Source organism: Dermacentor andersoni, chromosome 4 (assembly GCF_023375885.2).
Source record: "Dermacentor andersoni chromosome 4, qqDerAnde1_hic_scaffold, whole genome shotgun sequence".
Lineage (NCBI taxonomy): Eukaryota > Metazoa > Arthropoda > Arachnida > Ixodida > Ixodidae > Dermacentor > Dermacentor andersoni.
This window is the reverse complement of record NC_092817.1, coordinates 222,921,492-222,942,169: the sequence shown is the minus strand read 5'-3', so window position 1 is coordinate 222,942,169 and position 20,678 is coordinate 222,921,492.

Below are 20,678 nucleotides of genomic sequence, written 5' to 3'. Positions count from 1 at the left end.
CACAAGAGCCGATAACCGAGATATTCATGAATTACACTCTTAGGCAAAGGTACACCCTTTGGGGTGTATATCTGCCACAGAACAATAATCGTCATCGGCCTTGCTTGCGTTTCCTTTCTTGAAAACGCCGCGCCCGCTACTTTCCCATCGCGAATGCTATGTCATGGTAATTACGCGCATGCCGTTCGTTACTGTGAACTACCGGGCTCGCAGCGTTAAAGAAAGCAAATGCGGACAAGACAGATGACGTTTGTTGTTTTGTGGCAAGATACGACCCAAAGGGTGTAATTTTGTTTTAGAGTGTATGGGTGAGACCCGAATCGTGACTCATATTCACACACCCTGCCAATTCATCAATGCTTATCATCCGTGCTTGTCTAATCAGCCTTTGCAGCAGTGTTGGGGTGATTGAACGATGGCTTTGTCCCGGTTTTGGATTGTCTTTACAACTTTCACGTCCTTTTTTTATCCTTATGCTCTAACGCTTGACAGTGGCCAATGAAATGCAATGTCGAACGTACGTGGCAGCCATACGACGGCGAATTTCTTTTTCGGAAACATCTTCATTTGTCAGAAACCTCACGACACCCCGCTTTTCAACTTTTGGAGTGTCCATTATGTCACGCAACCATGTTCAACCCAGTGTATGAGAGCATTAAAGAACCGTGATCCTCACACCTGCTTGTCACTTTTGTAAATCGGAGATGCCTCTGTGCCACGCGCATGCCTCGCAGATAATGAAGCGAGCCATTATTGCGGGGGGGGGGGGAGAGTTGGTTCACTTTCATTGAACTCGCCTTCGCATTAGAAATGCCAAGATACAATGCAATACAAAAATGCTCAGATAAAGCTAGGACAAGAAAGTGTCACTGCAAACAAAGTTCACTGCACATATGCACAGAACCTCGAAACAAGATATTAAAATATTGTGACGCAGCAGTTATCACGGCGTTTATTCCGCGTCAAAAGCTTAGGCGAACCGACCCCGCCCACAGCACGGAGCACACACGAGAGCCAGCCCCACAAGCGATGATGAAGAACCCCATATGAACCCCATATGATGATGATCATGTACAGATGACAAAGAATAGCTTATAAATTCCCACCATATACTTATAAGTCTCCAATAAATCTCCGTATCTAAGAAAAAGTCACTATATTTGATGCGTCAAACAAGGCCAATAAACATGTTGCGCAACCACAGATTCACAGATCACAGCCCCCTACCACTCCACACCCCCTGATGTAGCTTGCGCGACGTAAGGCGGCGCGCTTCATCTCCGTTTTTCTCCCTTTCTCAGACAAGACTGAGCCACCATCGTCGGCTCACCCATGCCGCCTTTGTGCCCCTTTACGCTTTCACTCGCACATACAGCATGCGGAGCGTGGTCGCGATGTTATCGCCCTTGGACTTCATACGGAACATGAAGGAGACGGCAGGAATGCGCCTGGAGTGTCTATATAGCTGCTATCACAATAATATAATAAGAGCACCCGGCTACTGAAGTGTCCCGTGGCCCTTTACCCTCCGCAAAAGAAATAACGAAATCGAACTTTCACCATGCGGCAATTCACTGCACCGCAACAGTGTATTTTTTTTCTTTTGTGGGGCAGGGGTACCGAAATGAAGAAACGCAAAGGAAAGTATTTCAGTAACACTTCTTTTGGGCCTAGTTGGTACATACTTCTGAACTAAACGTTACAGCGCACGTGGCTCGTCTTAGTTGTTTGCGCTGTTACGTTTAGTTCAGAAAGGAAAGTATGTTGGCCACAATCGAATGTCTACTTCGGACACCTCATGCGGCTACCGAAGGAATGCTGAAGAAAGCGTGGGACGCTTGGCCCACAGAGAATTACCATACGCAAACTCCCCGGCATCCTACACTGGCGAGACAAGACTTTCCGGATTGCGCTCAAGCGAATGCGTCGCAATCCGTCGAATCCCCACAGTGATGGCGGCGAGTGACCAGTAATTGTTTCTTTTACTCGTCTGCTAGCAAGAAAGCGTCCAAAACTCGGCCAGGCAGAAATCCACTCGGTCAGACAAACGAATGTGCCCCAAAGTGCGCCACGCGGTGGTCGGAGCAACACGAGAAAAACGCATGTGCTCTGGCCGGCTCTGGGCTAGCGAGGACGTGAAAATTGAAGAGGCTCAATGTGTACTCGCGAATAAAAGTCAAAGTCGAAAAAATGAATAAGAGCATAGTTACCTTTGCTGGCTTTAGTGTCTTGACATGGATGCTTTGGCGCAGGTGAAAAAAATGTTGATATTCTTTTCTTTGACACGATGGCACAGATGAACCACCACAACGCTTCGACTCATAGGACCTCGCTGTGTACTTTGCAAACTTGTCTGACAGTGTGTGGACTTGGTTTGCCTCATTGCATGGTCCGACGTACGACTTTTTTAGAAAACTCAATGCACCTTTGGCGTGAAATGTTTGTAACAACATGAAATACGCAAAGTTCCGGAATTTAGAACCTAAAGCACGACTTTGGAAATTCCAATGCACCTTTGGCATTAAAAGTTTACAAGAACTTTATGCCCATAAAATTTCAGAATTGAAATCCAAGCGCTCCCTAGATTCCGCGGCCTGCGCGACATTCCGCGACAAGCCCGCCCGCCATTAAAACGCCTTTGAAACTTTGTGCTCCGGTGAAGCTCCTTGGGCGTTACGATATGTGGCTCCTGGTGCATTGGCGTTGCCGCAAAATCCAGCCCGATTGCGCTATGTTCGCGCTAAAATCTCTTTTCGAGCGTGAAAATGACATTCTAGGCGAAATCGAGCATGATTTCCGGCGCCGAGGGTTGTTTTAGTCGGCGGCGCATGACAGCACGAAAAAATTTCGGGGGGGGGGGGGCTGAAGACCCATAAGGCCCACCCCCTTCCCGCTCTGACTACGCCCTTCAAACAAATCCGCATGGTGCGATGTCTGCACATGCCGTTGTGATCTTTCTGCTGATGAATACATGTGACGTCGCCGAATAAGTATAGTCAACGTCGCTTCAAGAAGAGTAATTGCGAATTTATTGATGGAAACGCGTACACTAGCCAACGAAATCGCCGAACGCACGGGTTAATAAAAGCGCGTGTTAGTGCTGTACTGCCGATGAAATTCTGCTGCATACGCTGATGAACTGCCTTTCCCGCTACAGTTTTTGCAATTTTAAGTTCCCCAAAGGAGCTGCTTAGAAATGTAGAAAGCTAAAGTCTGACCAACTTATGAGTACTTTGAGATGAGCGCTGGCGCAAGGCCGGGTTTAGTCCTCCGCGGCGTAAGCATAATTAGAAAGAATGCAGTTGAGTACAATATTCGCATGCAAAAAGGTACTACCTTGTGAAACAAACAAATCACTCGGCGTGTTAAGTCTGCTCAGACAGCATTGACACGGCCGCTCGATGCAAAGCAAGGTGCGGCCAGCTACGTCGCGCCGCGGACAATAGGCGGGCGCGTCTCGGCCGAGTTTACAGCTGCGACCGCTTTTCTTAGAGAGGGCGCCACTGCTCGGGTATGCTTTCGCGACTTCGCGCCGGGGCTAAGCAGACGTTGGTTCTCGCGTCAGAACGGGTTTGTCTCGTGCTCTATGCATTCACCTCGGGCTTTTTCACGTGCGTGTGTGTGAGCAAGTTAGTTCGCGTCAGGACGTGTTTGCCTCGTGCGATATGCATTAATCTCGTCCTTTTCGCGTGCGTGTGTGTGAGCAAGTTTGCCTGTGCTTGCTGTGCTTTGTTAAGGCTCTTCGGTGTGCGTGTGTGCCGTAGCCAGCCTCGTTCATGTGGCGCGATGCCACGCAACTGTTGTGTGCCACTCTGCGACACAAATGCCAAAAAGGACCCGACTGTGAAATATCACGAGTTCCCCTGCGACTTGGAGCGTCGAGAAGTGTGGCTAAAAAATATCTCTCGCCAAGGAGTGTCGGGAAAAGGAAGCAAGTGGGAACCGAGCAATAGGTCTGTGGTATGTTCCCTGCACTTAGGCTCCTGCTTCCGAATGCGGTACCGACCGTGTTTTGCAAAAATCCACAGTACCTGCAAAAAGAGAATGTGCAGCCCAAAAAACGCCATCGAAGAAGCTTTACTGATCACACAGTAGTTGAGGTAAGCGATAATTGCGGCTGCTCAGGAGAAAGCCCCAACATCGAAAGTGCCTTGCAGTTTCTCAGCGACGAGGTGGAAGCTCTAGTTCCAGACACTGCCTTAGAATCATGCTCTGAACGTAGTTTTTGTGTTGACCAGGCCGGCCAAACTACATTAGATATTGTGGACGGCCTAGAACAGTCAAAGAAAGCAGTCAAGAGATTGACGAAAAAAGTTGCCCGTCAAGGAGAAGAGCTGAAAAAAATTGCAGTCCGAACGGTACGAAATGAAAAACTGCATCTTAGTTTATGAAAACAATAACGAAATTCAGTCCTTTGTTCAGGTATTACAAAGAGCGGAAAAAGGAGACAAAGCTGCTGTTTTTATCAGCAACCAAGTGGCCACTTCAGGGGAAGATAAACCTGCCTACAATGAAAGTATCCTGCGGGAATGTGTTTTATGGAAAGCGTGCTCAAATAAAGGGTATGAGCATGTTCGAAGCAGAGGCCTTTTAAAGCTTCGTTAAAAGGGGCGCACTCCTTAGATAACCTCTAGGATTACTCAATAGGCTTTGTTGCATGAGAAACAATCTACTGATGATTATTTCCAATGATAAGCGTTTTTATTTCATCTAAGTTAGCTTGCATTATTTGGGAAACTCGGTACAAGTTCTCCCTATGTAAAGTTTTTAATTTGCGCACGTGTTCACGGGAAGTGAATAAAAGTACTGGTAGATTGCTTCAAGCAGAACCTCTCGAGGAAGTGCATCGTACGGGCAACCGTCACGGATAGCGTTTAGGCGTATTCTAGAACAGATTTCCACCCCTGGGACAATCTGTTGGCGTTTGTGGCGTAATCAGTACTTCCAATGGCGACTTAAAAGATTTTGTCTGCGATTTCCAAATATAAAACGCATTATTTACGCCTTAATTGGAGTGGAGATCGCGTGTGCCGACGCAGCTGTGAAGGCGCTCTCTGTCAGCAGCCATCCCCGAGCAGTGGCGCCGCAGCGGGCGCACGGAGAACTAGGCCCGAGACGCCGTTCAGGCGCGACGCAGCGGGCCGCTCCTTGTGCTTTTGGATCGAGCGGCCGTGGCATTGAGGTGTGTTGACTTCTCAAACGCGACTCGAACTTTTCAGCGAAAATCGAACAAAAATACCATATGCAACAACTATTAGCAATTCTCGCTCTGAACTGCCTATATTCTAAACATTTTCCTAAAAACCCCGATACTTAAGATGCTCTCGGCCGAAAAGAAAAACTCTGTTAAACAAGCACTTGCTTGGTATCATTCCGAGAAGACACAGCGTGATTTAGACCCTTTACAGACGGTGCAGGGTGAAAACCTCTCATCTAAAAAATTACACAAAAGTTATGCATGAAGCAACCAGCAGCAGTACAACATGCGCGAAGCCACGCATAAAATAGACGCAAAAACATAAAGTGCGCGACAGCTGGTGCGATGACTTACCGGGCCGCATAAAACCAACAATTGCAGTTCTTGCAAGCTTCACTAGCCTTAACATACAACAACGCACTCGTGCAGTCGTGCTGCTTAGCTAGCGCAGCGTGGTAAAGAAGCGGCAAACAGTATAAGCGGCAAACGGCATTCAGAATTTTAGCGAAGAGCGTTTAAACCACATGCTGCGCTGCAGACGAACTTCCTCGCTTACCCGTCTAAATATGATTGATGAAAAAAAAAAGAGCGACGCGACAAAGGAAAAGATGAAAACAAGTAATTTATCGCCGAACGGCGGTGATCTATAGCTACCATTGCTCCCGCTGATAAGGCTTTGCGGTCAATGGTTAGAACCGTATCGCCAGCACGTTTTTGGCGGTATTTAAGCCTCCCACTGTGCAACAACTCTTCAACATTCCTTGTAGCGTTGGCCACCGCACACATGCGAAAGGTGTTGCTTGATTTGCTCTGAAAATGCGAACAAGAAAGAGAATCACGATCAATGACGCAGCAAACTACGGCGCCCGGCTGGCTCCTTTCCCGAGTGTTCTGCCCAAGGACGCCACCAGTGGCGCATACATCCGCGCACTACGCGAATAAGCACCAGTCGGTCCTTTCGGAGACCCCCCCCCATCCAACCGCACGACATCCTCGAAAACCAAATAAAAGAGAGAGAGAAATACAGCCGGCCATACCCCTACCTTACGGGAGAACAGGTCACAGACTGGCGCCGTATACAGACTAACACATATCCATACCTCTACATATTCTTATCAAAAGAAGCGAACAAACAAAAGCCCCACAGAAATTATAGGGCTGAACTTGTGCTTACTAAATGAGTTAAAGGAATAAAAAAAATAATGGAAATGAAAGTGGATGAAAGAACTGGCCCTATGTGGGATACGAACGCACATCTTCGCGTTACGTATGCGATGCTCTTATGAATCGAGCTACCGCATCGCTGTTTTCCCATCCACTTGCTGGGGTATTTATGTTTTACTACTATACCTAACCCTGGGAGTGTTGGCCAGGGCAACCACTCACAAACCTTGGCGGCGGATGTGGAACATCCTTTCTGCCGTAGGCGTCACAAGTAGTTGATCTTTTGGGTGAAGGCAACTGGTCAGTAAACCTACACATGCTACCTGAAGGCATCAGTGTTGCTGGATTCAGGACCCTCGTATTGTAACGAACGAGAAGAACGGGAACCGAGGAGCCTGGTTCCCTTTCTCTTCGCTCCAAATACTCAGCGAGATACACCTTACACTCTGTGAAGATACACGTTTTTTGGTACGGAGAGTGGCCAGATCTTACACACGTAACGTGGACGTGCAAACTACGGCCTCCAAATACCGATTCGCTCCTTACTATGCAAGCACCAAGTAACAGGCAGTGGTAGGTTTGGCTTGCCAGCGAAGATCTAGAGAGCGCTTCTCAATCAAGCCCAGCGAACCGCAGATACCAGTGAAGGCCTGGACTGAGCGACCCACCAACCACCCAAAACTACCCCAAAAAGTGAAGTTTATACTACCACTAATTTTTCACATCATGTGCAGGCTTTCTACTTTTGAAATGGCAAGGTTTTGTCTTTTTTTTGATGTACTTCGAAGTGACGTTCATGTGGGTACAATTTTTATTGTCACAGTTTTGTTTTTCAGTTTGTTCTGTGTTTATGTACTTGTTCTGCCACTAATAAACTAGTATTTATTAGTCAGTGCTTACACGTATCTCTTACTTACCCCTTGTCTCACTTAGTGTGGCTTTGTCTGCAATGAACATTCGCCAACTAGTTCAAGTTTTCCTGTTCCAGCATTGCCTCGTTATGTAGAAAGCTGTTTTGCCAGTGTAAGTGAAAGCAACCGTGCCACCTGAAGTCCAGCTGTAACATGATTGTGCAGACAATGTTTGGCAGATCTTTCGACAGGCTAGAGCCAGCTACATTGAATAAAACAGCACAAATGAAAGGACGGGGAAAGACAAGGTGAAGCACTGGCTTCAAACTATTTTGTGTTGCCAACTGCTAGATTTATTTTTCATGGCTGCATTGCTATGTTATATACCAGCCAATCACAGTCAGTCTACTCTCTCCTACAGCATGTACGCTTCTTTCTCTTGCAACTAAATCATCTTTGCAGCCTCATCAGTTTTGAAAACAAAGCTGTTAAGGGGGACTGACAGGGGTGGACGCTGACAGTGTTGCAGCGTGCCCGGTATTGAATGTAAATTAAAGAACCAGCAATGCAGCTTGCATCACACTCCCTGAATTTGCTTTCAAATGTAATTCTGAAGAGTGATAGAATTAAAGTTACCTTGCATGTGCCTCACTCGAACATACTATCTGAGCGTTTATCTTAGCTCGTTTCTCAAGTCCTAGTGAACCAGCTCCAGTTTCGTGGTAAGCTAGGAGGGGCATATTGCATGTAGGCGTTCGACAGGCATATTGCATGTAGGCGTTCTGGCTTAAATTGCACAAATAGCGTCCCTGCACAACTACTCTGTCGTCAGCGTTGGTTTAGGTGTCCATGGACCTGAGGGGATCTCTCTTACTGATAATCTAGAGAGTCTCAGTCATCATTGCCAGTTATACACTTTTCTCTTGAGGAGTAATGGCAACCGGCTGTTCATGATCTGAGAATGCCTGCCAAACGCGCCCCAGCCTATTCTTATTCTTCTGATTAATTCAGTCTCATGACCCGGATCCGCGGTCACTACCTGCCCTAAGTAGATGTATTCTCTTACCACTTCCAGTGCCTCGCTACCTATCGTAACCTGCTGTTCTCTTCCGAGACTGTTAAACATTACTTTAGTTTTCTGCAGATTAATTTTTAGACCCACTCTTCTGCTTTGCCTCTCCAGGTCAGTGAGCATGCATTGCAATTGGTCCCCTGAGTTACTAAGCAAGGCAATATCATCAGCGAATCGCAAGTTACTAAGGTATTTTCCATTAACTTTTATCCCCAATTCTTCCCAATCCAGGTCTCTGAATACCTCCTGTAAACACGCTGTGAAAAGCATTGGAGAGATCGTATCTCCTTGCCTGACGCCTTTCTTTATTGGGATTTTGTTGCTTGCTTTACGGGGGACTACGGTGGCCGCGGAACCGCTATAGATATATTTCAGTATTTTTGGATACGGCTAGTCTACACCCTGATTCCGTAATGCCTCCATGACTGCTCAGGTTTCGACTGAATCAAACGCTGTCTCGTAATCAATGAAAGCCATATATAAGGGTTTCTTATATTCCGCACATTTCTCTATTACTTGATTGATAGTGTGGATATGGTCTATTGTTGAGTAGCCTTTACGGAATCCTGCCTAGTCCTTTGGTTGACAGAAGTCTAAGGTGGTCCTGATTCTATTTACGATTACCTTAGTAAATACTCTGTAGGCAACGGAAAGCAAGCTGATCGGTCTATAATTTTTCAAGCCTTTGTAGTCCCCTTCCTTATTTATTAGGATTAGGTTAGCGTTCTTATAATACTCCAGTACGCTCGAAGTCATGAGGCATTGCGTATACAGGGTGGCCAGTTTTTCTAGAACAATCTGGCCACCATCCTCCAACAAATCTGCTGTTACCTGAGCCTCCCCAGCTGCGTCCCCCCTTTGCATAGCTACCAGGCCGTCTTTACTTCTTCCGGCGTTACTTGCGGGATTTCAAATTACTCTAGACTATTCTCTCTTTCATTATCGTCGTGAGTGCCATTGGTACTGTATAAATCTCTGTAGAACTCCTCAGCCACTTGAACTATCTCATCCATATTAGTAATGATGTTGCCGGCTTTGTCTCTTGACGCATACATCTGATTCTTGCCAATGCCTAGTTTCTTCTTCACTGCTTTTAGGCTCTCTCAGTTCCTGAGAGCATGTTCAATTCTATTCATTTTATACTTCCTTATGTCAGCTGTCTGATGCTTGTGGATTAACTTCGAATGTTCTCCCAGTTCTATTCTAGCTGTAGGGTTAGAGGCTCTCATACATTGGCGTTTCTTGATCAGATCTTTCGTCTCCTGCGATAGGTTACTGGTATCCTGTCTAATGGAGTTACCACGGACTTCTATTGCACACTCCTTAATGATGCCCGTAAGATTGTCGTTCATTGTTTCAACACTAAGGTCCTCTTGCTGAGTTAAAGTCGAATACCTATTCTGTAGCTAGATCTGAAATTCTTCTATTTTCCCTCTTACCACTAACTGATTGATGGCCTTCTTATGTACCAGTTTCTTTCGTTTCCTCGTCAAGTCTAGGCTAATTCGAGTTCTAACCATCCTATGGTCACTGCAGCGCACCTTGCCGAGCACGTGCACATCTTGTATGATGCCAGGGTTAGCGCAGAGTATCAAGTCTATTTCATTTCTAGTCTCGTCATTCGGGCTCCTCCACGTCCACTTTCGGCTATCCCGTTTGCGGAAGAAGGTATTCATTATCCGCATATTATTCTCTTCTGCAAAGTTCACTAATAACTCTCCCCCTCTATTCCTGGAGCCTATGCCATATTCCCCCACTGATTTGTCTCCAGCCTGCTTCTTGCCTACCGTGGTATTGAAGTCGCCCATAAGTATAGTGTATTTTGTTTTGACTTTACCCATCGCCAATTCCACTTCTTCATAGAAGCTTTCGACTTCCTGGTCATCATGACTGGATGTAGGGGCGTAGACCTGTACGACCTTCAATTTGTACCTCTTATTAAGTTTCACAACCAGACCTGCCACCCTCTCGTGAATGCTGTAGAATTCCTGTATGTTGCAAGCTTTATCCTTATTAATCAGGAATCCGGCTCCTAGTTCTCGTCTCTGCGCTAAGCCCCGGTAGCACAGCCCCTGCCCGCTTTTTAGCATTGTATATGCTTCTTTTGTCCTCCTAACTTCACTGAGCCCCATTATATCCCATTTACTGCCCTTTAATTCCTCCAATAGCACTGCTAGACTCGCCTCACTAGATAACGTTCTAGCGTTAAACGTTGCCAGGTTCATATTCCAATGGTGGCCTGTCCGGATCCAGGGATTCTAAGCACCCTCTGCTGCGTCGCAGGTCTGACCGCCGCCCTGGTCAGTTGCTTCGCAGCTGCTGGGGACTGAGGGCCGGGGTTTGATTGTTGTATTCATGTGGGAGGTTGAGGCCAAGTACTGCACCAGGTTGGGCAATCCTGCTCTGGTGAGGGAGTGCGTTACCTGTTCTGATCACCAGGATCAGGCCGCACTCCAGGCCTGTTTATGCAATTTGATCAACATGCGGATTTTTTTCATCTGGTGGCAAATTGAGCGCCACCGCGATTCGAACCATGGTCCTCTTGCACGCGAGGTGGATGCTCTACCTCTACGTCACCGATGCACTATGCAATCATAGGTAACATTGAAGAAAGTATTGGCAAGGAAAGGGCTCAGATTTCTATGATATCAAAGGCAAAACACAGGCATCTGTACAAAGCTAGAATATATTGAAGCATATGAAAAGGATCAGGTATGGCTAAGCATTAGCAAAGTCTTGGTTAGATTTCAAACAGTTGCAAGAGAAGATCCGCCGAACTTCCAAAGAGCGTAAGAACTCTTTTGTAAGCTTCAATGTCCTTGATGCACAAGCTGATCAGATTGGCATACATCTGCGATTCTCTTTTCTTTTGTGCAAGGGTTGCGAAACCTTGAAGAACGGAGCTGTTCACTGTGCACCTTAAATTTATTTAGACATGTATTTTATTTAGCCAGCCGAACGCTAAGATATCTTATCTTTCCCCCACCGCATTCAGGCATACCTTATGTCGCGGACTACACCAAATCTTGCAACCGTTTTTTGAGCTGTTTGCATTACAGGCCTGATGACATCCACTCGCCAACATAGCCCCCCCCCCCCCCCCCCCCCCGCTCTGCCGACCTTTACTTTTTTTAAGCAGAGAGGGATATAGGTGAGCTTTGATGAAGGAGCATGGCCTGGGTTCTTGGCCATTATCACCTAATAATATTTTTGGAAGAAGGGCACGCTGATAAATTATTATGTCTTTTGTTGATTCATTCGGTTCTACGTATCTACACTTGTTTGTATTTATGCCCTTTAGCCCCAGCCTTTTAATCCCACAGGATGAAAGGGCTGGTCCAACAATTTGGAAGGTTACGTACAAATGCATCCATTGGTGGGGCAGGTCCTTCTGATCATCAAGAGACACATTTACGCCTCGCGGACCCAGCCGGAAAACTAGGCACTGCAGCTTCTGGAGGTGAAGCTGCGTTGTCGACCCTGCCCTCAATTCCTCTGCTCACGTTACCAACGAACCAAAACCTTCTTGACGTTGACTTTGACGGCTATCCTGTCACTGCACTCATCGATACAGGCGCACATCTTTCTATTATGAGTGCCGCCTTCCGACGACGACTCAAAAAGCTCCTCACCCCAGCGTCGGCACGTGTCGTCCGCGTTGCGGATGGCGGTACCGTGCCTATCACCGGCATGTGTACGGCACGTGTTAGCATCGCCGGCCGCCACACTCCTGTCCTCTTCACCGTGATTGCTCATTGCCCCCACGACCTCATTCTCGGCCTCGATTTTCTTTCCGCGCATTCTCAGCTTATTGACTGCTCTGCCAGTACCCTTCGCCTTGAGTTGCCGATTCTCGCAGAACCTTCTGACGCACCCCAGTGCCGCTTACGCCTCACCGGCTTTCTTCACCTGCCGCCAAAATCAATAGCCTTTATTGAACTGTTGCCTTTCCCACCAGTTCCTGATGGCGAGTACTTCGTCAATCCTCTGCCCGACATTCCAATAAGGTATGACGTTACAGTGCCTCACAGTATACTTAATATTACTGGGAACCGCACTCGCATGCCTGTCTGTAACTTTGGATTAGCAAAGCAAATTCTACCGCAAGGTATTTGCCTTCCCACCGTTGATTGTCTCGGTGACCAATACGTGGCAGCGTTATCGACCGATGGTTCTCGCGAGCTTAGCAGGGCCCTCGCGCCAGCCTCGGGTGCCGATTCCAATATAAAGAAAATGGTTGCGACGGACCTGTCCACGGCGCAGGCTGAAGAGCTTTGCCAAGTATTATCGTCCTACCGAGATTTTTTCGACATCGATGATCGCCCTTTAGGCCAGACGCTCGAGGTCAAGCATCGGATTCTTACTGGCGATGCTACGCCTATTCACCGACGACCGCATCGAGTTTCTGCTTCGCGACGCCGAGTAATTCAAAACGAAGTCAACAAAATGCTAGACAAAAACATCATTGAGCCTTCTTCGAGTCCCTGGGTGTCACCTGTGGTGTTGGTGAAGAAGAAGAACGGCACGTGGCGCTTTTGTGCAGACTACCGTCATCTGAACAACATTACCAAGAAGGACGTCTACCCGCTCCCACGTATAGACGACGCCCTCGACTGCCTGCACGGTTCCAGCTATTTCTCGTCTATTGATCTTCGTTCGGGATACTGGCAGATTGCTGTTGACGATATGTACCGAGAAAAAACCGCGTTCATCACACCTGATGGCCTATACCAATTTAAAGTAATGCCGTTTGGATTATGCAACGCCGCTGCCACCTTCGAGCGCATGATGGACTCCTTGCTACAAGGTTTCAAATGGTCCACATGCCTCTGCTACCTCGACGACGTCATCGTCTTCTCGCCCACGTTCGACACTCACCTTGAGCGTCTCACAGCTATACTGGATTTATTTCGAAAGGCGAAGCTGCAACTTAACTCGTCCAAATGTCGTTTTGGCCACCGGCAAATTACTCTTCTGGGCCATCTCGTTGACGCTTCCGGAGTACAGCCTGATCCCGACAAAACTCGTGCTGTCCGAGATTTTCCGGTTCCGAAGACAGCCGCAGACGTCCGACGTTTTGTAGGACTATGCTCGTACTTTCGTCGTTTTGTTCCAGATTTTGCGACAATTGCTGGGCCCTTCACTAATCTTTCGAAGAAAGGCGTACAATTCTCGTGGGGCACTTCAGAAGCCGCCGCCTTCTCTCGTCTCGTCACTCTTCTAACCTCACCACCCATTCTCGCCCACTTCGACCCTGATGCCCCTACAGAATTCTGTACAGATGCCAGCGGTCATGGCGTAGGTGCCGTCTTAGCCCAACGTCAGCGGGGCCAGGATCGCGTTATTGCTTATGCGAGCCGCCTCCTAGCACCATCGGAGCGCAACTATTCCATTACGGAACAAGAGTGCCTTGCTGTTGTCTGAGCGGTTGCGAAGTTCCGCCCTTACCTTTACGGTCGCCCTTTTTCCGTAGTCACTGACCATCACGCTCTCTGCTGGCTCTCATCGCTAAAAGATCCTACAGGCCGGCTTGGTCGATGGGCTTTGAGGCTACAAGAATTTTCATATTCCGTGGTCTACAAGTCTCGCCGCCTGCACCAAGACGCTGACAGCTTGTCGCGTTACCCTGTTGACGATCCTGACTCCTCCGATATTACGAGTGCTGCTTGCGTATTCTCCGTATCACAGCTGCTTCATTTCGCCGACGAGCAACGTCGTGACGCCTGCATCAGAGCACTCATCGACCGTTTTGAACACCCGGCCGATGCCACTCTACGCCTCCTCGTCCTCCGCGACGGTACTCTGTACCATCGTAACCTTCATCCGGACGGCTCTGAGTTACTACTTGTCATACTTAAACACCTTCGCTCAACCGTTCTAGAAGAGCTTCACGACACACCAACGGCAGGACACCTCGGCGTATCTCGAACCTATGACCGTGTACGTCGCCGTTTTTTCTGGCCGGGCCTTGCCCGTTCCGTACGACGTTACGTCGCCGCTTGTGAACTTTGCCAACGACGCAAGAAGCCTTCCCAGCTCCCCTCTGGTTACCTGCAGCCGCTCGACATCCCTGCCGAGCCCTTCCATCGTGTTGGCTTTGACCTTCTCGGCCCATTTCCGGAATCTACTTCAGGAAACAAGTGGGTTGCAGTCGCGGTGAACTACGCGACCCGCTACGCCGTAACCCGCGCTCTTCCGACCAGTTGCGCAACTGACGTTGCGGACTTCCTTCTCCATGCTATCATTTCGATGCATGGTGCTCCGCGTCAATTGCTAACAGACCATGGCCGTACGTTTTTGGCGAAAGTCATTGACGACCTCATGCGGGCCTGCTCCATTCAGCATAAGTTAACTACCTCCTACCACCCTCAAACGAACGAACCACACCCTTACAGACATGCTATCCAAGTACATTTCAGACGACCACCGTGACTGGGACCTGGCTCTACCCTATATTACCTTGGCATACAACTCTTCCCGTCTCGAAACTGCCGGCTTTTCCCCATTTCACCTCTTGTATATATGGCCGCGAACCGACGCTACTACTAGACACCGTGCTTCCGTCCACCACAACTTCAACTAGCGCTTATACCCGTGATGCGATCGCCCGTGCTGACCATGCTCGTCAACTTGCGCGCGTGCGTCTACAAGTCTCTCAAGACAAACAGAAGCGACGCTACGACCTCCGTCACCGTGATGTCCATTTTGCGCCCGGCACCCTCGTGTTGCTTTGATCACCATCGAGTGAAGTTGGCCTTTGTGAGAAACTGCTCTCCTGTTATACCGGCCCATATCGCGTGCTCCGACAAGTGACCGATGTCACCTATGAAATTGTTCTAGCCACGTCCACTACGTCTTCCGGTGTGACAACCAGTGACATTGTCCACGTCAAGCCCTACAACTCTCCACGTGCCTTGGATATTTAACAGCGCCGTGACGGCGCTTTTGCCGCCGGGGGGTAGTATTACGATATTATCGGTAGATACCCGAGAGACGAGCCGCCGTGAGAACGACGACGAAGTGGGTCTGTGCTCTTGCCGCGACAAAAATGTCGGCCTGGCGCTCTGGCTCCAGTCCAAGTGTAAATACTTTGTAAATAGCCTCTTCCGTCTGTGTCTTTCTACACGTAACAACATTTCGCACTTTTTACATGACCTTAGGCTAGACAGTTCCAATTTAATCGTTCTTGGTGACTCTAACGTTCCCGGCATTCACTCGCCTCTCCGTACATATCCCGCCAATAGTGCCTCTATTTGTAGACACTTAATTAGGTTTTCTTTGTCCCATAGCCTGATACAATTAGTTGATAAAATATACGCAGCAGAACACCATACTTTACTTAGTGTTTATCAGTGACAGTTTTGCTCATTTATGTTTTATGTATGATATCCTGGAAGAAATCTCGGATCATAACGCAGTTCTCGTACACATTAACTGTCCTATCCCACATGAATGCTTTAGCTATTCCAAATTTCACGATTTTAACAAGGTTGACAATAGGTCTATCACTGATTCCCCGGCAGATAACTTTGACCATTTTTTGTCACTTAGTACAACATGTCATGTTGACAATCTTGTTGATTGTTTTGAGTCGTTAGTGAAACCTTGCATCAATAACTACGTTCCATTGAAAACAAAAACGATGAATTATAAACTTCCTTGGATTGACCGGTCAATCCTGCACCTGTCACGCCGTGCCGGTAGAATACGTAAACCAAAGCATTCTAATCCTGCGCTTCGCGTTCCTTTTGAGAGCGCCATGGAGGAACTTCGTACTCGTACTAAAAATGCTAACAATTTCTATTTTTCAATGCAGCTCCCTCTACTACTTAAATCTAATCCTCGCAGGTTCTGGACACCAATTTCACCTAGGGCAACGTGCTTTACCTCTTTCAAGATTAACGACTCTATTACTAACGCCCCCATTGTAGTTTTCAATGCTTTTAACTCGTACTTCCAATCTGTTTTCACCCTCGATGACGACGTAGCTGTAATGTTTAGTTACGATGCACAAAGTAATAAATTAGGTGATATCGTAATAAGTTCTGATGGTGTCCTAAACGTGATCTTGAATCTTGACACTAAAACTATACCGGTTCAGATGGTATCCCGAATTCTTTCCTTGCAAGATACTCCCTATGAATAGCTCAGTATCTTATTGTAATTTCCAGAAATCCCGAGACTCTGGTGAAGTACCAACTGAATAGAAAACAGCCAAAGTCCTGCCTTTGTATAAATCAGGTGATAAACAACTTCTCGCTAACTACAGGACGATATCTCTCACACCCCAGTCATCCAAGATGGTAGAGCTCATTATTCACAAGCATATAATCGAATTCCTTAATCTCATGATGTTCTAACATCTGCCGAGCATTGTTTCCGTCGTGGTTTAGCACTGTAACGAAATTAGTCGATGTTGTTCATGATATCCCTCCTAACCTAAACGTAGGTAATCAAGTGGATGGCATCTTTACTGACTTCCCTAAACCTTTCGACTTTGTGATTCATTCTAAACTACTCATCAAATGAAACGCCATATTCAATAATCCTTGTCCTGTTTCTTGCATAGCCAGTTTCCTTCGTTGTGGCTCACAATTTGCTTCTTTTAACTCAGTGGACTCAACTCCTGTCCACGTTAGTCAGGCGTTCCTCAGGGATCCGTTTTAGGCGATTTATTATTTCTAATATACATCAATGATTTACCGCGTAGCACCTGAACTAAAATCTGACTTAATGCAGGTGACTGCATATTATACGAATCTATTAACTCCATTGATGACCACCACCGTCTTGCCCAATCCCCTATGTTTTTCTGCGCTTGGTGCAAAAGGTGGCCAATGAACATCAACTGTAGTAAAACAGTCGTGATGTCACTTTCAAATAGACAGAGCCCCCTCTCGTTCGATTATTCTCTGGATAGCATCCAACTTAAAGAGTATCTCAGTGTAAATACTTAGGTGTCATTCTAACAGAACATTTTTCATGGTCTGAAGATATTGAATACGTAAACGGGAAAGTCCCCAAAGAACTAGTTTATTTGAGCTGCACTTGAACTAAGACCGCCTGCTATAATAACTGCTATTATATGAAACGCTAACTCGCCCTGTTCAGGAATATGCATCTGTCGTTTGGTTCCCCTACAAACAATTCGAAATAAGCTTGCTCAAGAACGTTCAACGAAAATCTATCCGTTTCATTTGACAAAATTAGAGCCGCACTTTCTCACCAACACAGGCTCAACAATTTTTTAACATTGAGCCATTACTTTCACGTTGTCACATTGAAGCCTCAAAACCTTAACACGCAATTAATAACTCCGCCTCTGGTCTCTCCGATTGCAACTATATCACATTTACTGACGCAAGTTGCACCCGTAGCTCCCACGCCTTGAACATAACACGTATTTACGCCCGTACTAGCGCATTCAAGTACAGTTTTTTTCCGCGTACTATAGAGCTTTGGAATTTTTACCCTGTAACATTCGTTCACTGTCACTAGTAGATTTGATAGCTACCACTGATAAGCACTGCGCTAACACGTAAAGCACTTTTTTTTATCGTTAACCTTTTTTTGTTTATGTGCGTTTCTAATGTGTAATGTATAGTAATGTTTAATGTTCCCACTCCTGCTACAGCCCTTTATTGGGCTGCAGTATATGTAAATAAATAAATAAATAAATAAATAAATAAATAAATAAATAAATAAATAAATGAGTGGCTTGCTCTATCCTTTCATTTACACTAGCATGATGGAAGCTACACGAGGGAGACAGAAAATTGGTGCAATAGAGCAATGCCGCACGCAAAGGTTAAAGGGAAGCTGGAAGCTGCTCCAGACAAATGAGTGATGAGCAGCACGTCATGGTTCTCAACCCTCTGAATTCGAGTATCGCCTCAAAATTGAGCGAAAGAAAGCGCAAACATATTTTATTTCGACGAAAAGTTCAGCAGCGGACACGCCCACCTCGCGCGTCTCGTTTCCGCCTGTGAGTGGTCGGGCGCCTCGTGACGTCAACAATGGTGTTCGTCCGGACCGACTGCTGCCGCTACACACGGAGCATGGTGCAAGGTAATTTGGTGCTGTTTTGCTGAGACGGTCATGGAAAATTTCGAGAGCTTGCGTTTCTCTGAGGAGTTCGGTTTTAAGTTCAAACTCCACGAGAGCGATTCTGCGCGCGACGGTGACGGGCGACGGCTTCGAGCGACAAAACGGGCCGTCGCTTGAACAGATCGCTCGGTGTTGTCGCTCGATCGCTCGTTTCTAGAAATCTAGAACTCGTCGCTCGTCGCTCGGAAGGGCTATGAGCGACTAGCCAATACTGCGAAACCTGAACTGGATGTACATAACTCAAATACTACTGTTTGTCGCACGGAACGAGCGAACTATTGAATTTTACACGTGCAAGAATAAGAACCTAGTGCAAGACCTTCAGAAATATTTTATGCTCCTTTTTCAGTAAAATACATCAACTTAAATTGATAAAGCATGCGGCACGCTGGTTTCGGCACGTATATTGCTGCCCTCATACAGGGAAGTCGTCGCTCAAAGCCGTCGCTCACGTGGAGTTCGGCTTGCAGGCAACGAGTGAACGCGACAGCCATCGCCTCGCTTGTCGCGCTGTCGCTGTCGCGTGCCAGATCACTTGTAAGGGGTTTACACTTTACTCCCTATATGTACGAGCCGATTGCGAAGAGGCGGCCTCTCCAGGAAGCAAGAAATGCTGCAAGCACTGCTTTCCAGGCGAACGAAGGCGAAGTGTTAGCATCCCCTTGTTGGAAATGTTCTTTGGCGAGTATGTTTTTTGCTAAGCTGCATTCAGTGTTCCAGTGAGTACGTTTCCGGGCAAACAACTGTAGTGTTATGTTCCTGCATGCCTCCTCGTAGAACGTAAGCGGCGATGCGATCTTCGGCATTTGTGCGCTGCCCCAAAGCTGTCGGCAATCTACACAGTCGGTTTAAACGCGGGAAAAGTTTACCGGCTGTCGTAGCACGTGTAGTATAGAACCTTCATCAGCGCGCCATCCACACGCTACTCGTAACCGGCGAATTCCGTCGGCTACGTGAGGTGGTCGGTTTCTCTATGTGCGCGAGAGAAGGAGGAGCGCAGCGTCCTGGCGTGAGCAGGCTTTCCAACACATGCAAACTTTACACTTGCACTGCGTTATGGTAGCTGCATGCAGGCTGTTTCACAACACGCGTGCGAATAGAAAATTCGCGGCGCTTGGCGATGAAACCTGCGTCAAGGGTGGGAGATAAACATGCACCTTCCGTTCAGCGTGCTAACACGAAGGAAAACCCAAAGCACGCATTATTGATAAACTCCGGTAGTAATCGCCACGGAAGTGGTTAGAGCACAACACTGTTGTTCTTGAGCGCTTGAAGTTGTTTCCCTTCACAGCAGCCTCCCACTTAGCTGAAAGCTTCTTGTCTTGCAGGAACTAATGGAACATTAGAACATCGTCGCAGCCGCTGGTCTTCGTGCAAGCGTAGGCTGCACAGAACGCCTACATGATCTGCCTACAAGTTCAATTGATGCTGCGCACGTCAACTACCACTCCTATATACACACAAACAAAGGAATGTAGAGTCGAGCGAAGCAGATTAGGGCGGCACGCACGCAGAAATAAGCCCGGTCAGGCATGGTCGCGGAACTACATTTATAGCAGGAATCCGGACTGCGTGGTACGCAGTTTGGGGGGTGGTTACCGCGCAACGCACGCCTAGGCCTACGGGTTAGTGAGTGCCACGCAGGCACGTGTGGCATGCAAGAATGATTAGCCAGGCAATCACCGCAGCTAGCTAGAGGACCATCGATTAAGCTAGCTTTTGAAACGAAGGAAGATCGCTTAGTTGAGTGTTTGAAAATGCAACTTCTGCTGCTACAACAGTGATGATTTCAATGGGACTTTTTTATAGCAGCAATCCACACTGCGTAGAATGCAGCTTGGTGGTAGTTCTCGCGGAACGCGCGCCCAGACCAGCAGGGTAGTGAGGAGGGCAGTGCAGGCGCGTGTACGATGCAAGAATGATCAGCCAGGTAGCCACCGCAGCTATGCAGAGGACCATCGATGCAGCTAGCCTTTGAAACCAAGCTAGTTCTCTTAGTTTTGTGCTTGAGAGTGCAACTGCTGCTGCTACAACTGTGATGTTCTCGATGGGACGGCTTTTACAGAAGGAATCCGGACTGCGTAGAATGCAAATTGGGGGTGCTTCCTGCAGAATGTGCCCGAGACCACCAGGGTAGTCAATGCCGTGCAGGCACCTGTTCGATGCAAGAATTATCATCAAGGTAGCCACCGCAGCTATCTAGAGGACCATCGATGCAGCTAGCCTTTGAAACCAAGGTAGTTCGTTTAGTAGTGTGCTTGAGAATGCAACTGCTGCTGCTAGAACA